At 32.7% G+C, this 3,187-nt stretch overlaps 1 pseudogene; it reads right to left on the reverse strand.

The window, feature by feature from the left end:
• Positions 1 to 1,043: 1,043 nt before the first annotated feature.
• LOC112484129 lies at positions 1,044 to 1,162 on the reverse strand (annotated as a pseudogene).
• Positions 1,163 to 3,187: the final 2,025 nt, after the last annotated feature.

A 3,187-nucleotide genomic window follows, 5' to 3' on the forward strand; every position in this document is an offset into this window, starting at 1 on the left:
TATAAGTGAAATCATATGGTATTTATCTTCCTTTGTCTGACTTATTTCACTTAGCATAATATCCTCTAGTTTTATCCATGTCGCTGAAAATGGTAAGGTTTTATTTTTTTTTTTATGGCTAAATTATATTCCATTCTTTATATGTGCAACCTCTTCTTTATTCAATCATATTGATGGGCATTTAAGTTGCTTACATATTTTGGCTAATGTAAATAGAGCTGCAGTGAACATAGAGTTGCATATATCTTTTCAAATTAGTGTTTTGGTTTTCTGTGGATAAATATCCAGAAGTGGCTATTGCTGAGTTAAAAGGTAGTTCCATTTTAATTTTTTGAGGAACCTCCAAAATGTTTTCCATAGTGGCTGTACCAATTTGCAATCCCACCAACAGTATATGAGAGTTCTCTGTCTTCTACAACTCAGCCAACACTTGTTGTTTTTTGATTTATTGATGATAGCTATTCTGTAAGGTGTGAAGTAATATCTCATTATGGTTTTAATTTGCATTTCTATGATGATTAGTGATCTTGAGCATCTTTTCATGTGTCTATCGGTCATCTATATTTCCTCTTTGGAGAAATACCTATTCAGGTCTTCTGCCCATTTTTTTAATTGGATTGTTTGTTTTTTAGTGTTGAGTTGTATGAATTCTTTATAAATTTTGGATATTAGCCCCTTGTCAGATGTATCATTAGCAAATATCTTCTCCCATTCAGTAGGTTTTCTTTTTGTTTTGTTGATGGTCTCCTTTGCTGTGCAAAAAAATCGTTAGTTTGATATAGTCCCATTTGTTCATTTTTCTTTTTTGTTTCCCTTGCCCAAGGAGATACATCAAAAAAAAAATTACTAATAGCAATATCAAAAGAGTTTACTGTCTATGTTTTCTTCTAGAAGTTCTATGGTTTTAGTTTTACATTTAAGTCTTTGTATTTTATTGATTGATTGATTGATTGATTGATTGATTTAGGCAACCCTTGGTTGACCTCACAGATTGCAAGGGCCGTGTCAGCTTAAAATCTCTTAATTTTTATTTTCATTTTTTATGACTAAAGCACCTGGTCTTCCTAGGTGGTCTCTCATCCAAGTACTAACCAGGCCCGACCCTGCTTAGCTTCCGAGATCAGATGGGATTGGACTTGTTCAGGATAGCATGGCTGTAGACTGCATTTAAGTTTTTAATCCATTTTGAATTTATTCTTGTATATGGTACAAGAAGGTGGTCCAGTTTCATTTTGTTATATCTGTCCAGTTTTCCCAACGTTATTTGTTGAAGAGACTGTCTTTACCTCATCGTATACTTTTATCTCCTTTGTCATAGCTTGGATGACTATATAGGCATGGACTTATTTCTTGGCTCTCCATTCTATTCCCTTGATCTATGTATCTGTTTTTATGCTAGTACCATGCTGTTTTGATTACTGTAGCCTTGTAGTATAGTTTGATATCAGGTAGTGTGATACCTCCAAAGTCATTCTTTCTCGAGATTGCTGTGGCTATTTGAGAATTTTTATGGTTCCATATAAATTTTAGGATTATTTGTGCTAGCTCTCAGAAAACTGTCATTGGTATTTTGATAGGGATTGCATGGAATCTATAGATTGCTCTTGATAGTATGGCCATTTTAATGATGTTGATTCTTCCTACCCATGAGCATGGTATATGCTTCCATTTATTTTATCTTCTTCAATTTTTTTTCAATTACATAATTTTCTTTGGTTAATTTGATTTCAAGGTGTTTTATTGTTTTTGATGCAATCATCAATAGAATTGTTACTTCTTCATTTCTCTTTCTTTACCCCATCTGTCTCCCCGCTCTCCCCACCTCCTACCCTCTGGTAACCACCCATTGGTATTTTGATAGAGATTGTAGTGCATCTACAAATTGCTTTGGGTAGTATGGCCATTTTAATGATGATTATTCTTTCCACCCATGAGCACAGTGTATATTTCCATTTATTTGTATCTTCTTCAATTTCTTTTTTAATGACTTATAATTTCTTGAGAACAAGTTTTTTACCACTTTGGTTTATTTGATTCTTATGTATTTTACTGTTTTTCATGCAATCATAAATTGGATTCTTTAAAAAAAAATTCTTTCTGATAGTTCATCATTGATGAATAGAAATGCAACCAACTTCTGAATATTGATTTTATACCCTGTTACTTTACTGACCTTATTTATCAGTTCTAACATTTTTTTTTGGTAGTATCCTTAGGGTTCTCTATATAGAGTATCATGTCATCTGCAAATAATGACAGTTTTACTTGAGCCCAATGTTTCTTACAGTGTTCTTATGATGATTCAATGAAATAATGGATGTGAACATTCTTTGTAACCTATGAAGTGCTCTACATATCCTGGTTATGATCAAATTTATGATAAGCAATACTCTTGTTTAGTCATAAATTTCTCTCATCTCCACACTCTTCTTAAATAAAAAAAAGTCTACTCTGTTACAATACTAAGTTGTATTACTCAATTAGACAACAAGGAGGTAGTTTAATAAACTCATCTTACAGAGTAAACTGTCCATCTTAACCAACTCAGTCATTTGGCATATGCAATATAAGGAAGTAGAAGAGTCCTACTCAATATTACACTAGTTACAGCCAATTGGTTACTTTCCTGGAATCTTTGTAAGTGGGTAGCAGTAAGGGTGTGTGTAGCAAGAAATGATGTAAAAATAAGCAATAAAATTAATTAAGAGAAGGAAATGAGGAGAAATAATTTAACCTAGAGGTGGGATAGTAAAGAAATTATAACTGAGAGAGAATATTTTTCAAAGAAATATTGCTAATTAAATATATATCCAAATTAAATTTTGTCCTACATACAAATGGCTAAGAAACATATGAAAAGATGCTCAACCTTGCTAGCTAGTAGAGAAATGCAAATCAAAACCACAATGAGATACCATTTCACACATGTTAGAATAGTTATTATCAACAGGACAAGTAATAACAAATGTAGCAGAGGATGCAGAGAAAAAGGTACCCTCATACACTGCTGGTGGGACTGCATATTGGTATAGCCACTATGGAAAACAGTATAGAGTTTCCTCAAAAAACTAAGCATTGATCAACCATATGATCCAGTAATCCCTCTACTGGTTATTCACCACAAAGGCTTGAAAATTCAGTTCTGAAAAGATATTTGTACACCGATGTTTATAGCACCATTATTCAT

The sequence above is a fragment of the Pteropus alecto genome, unplaced genomic scaffold (genome assembly GCF_000325575.1).
Source record: "Pteropus alecto unplaced genomic scaffold, ASM32557v1 scaffold207, whole genome shotgun sequence".
NCBI lineage: Eukaryota > Metazoa > Chordata > Mammalia > Chiroptera > Pteropodidae > Pteropus > Pteropus alecto.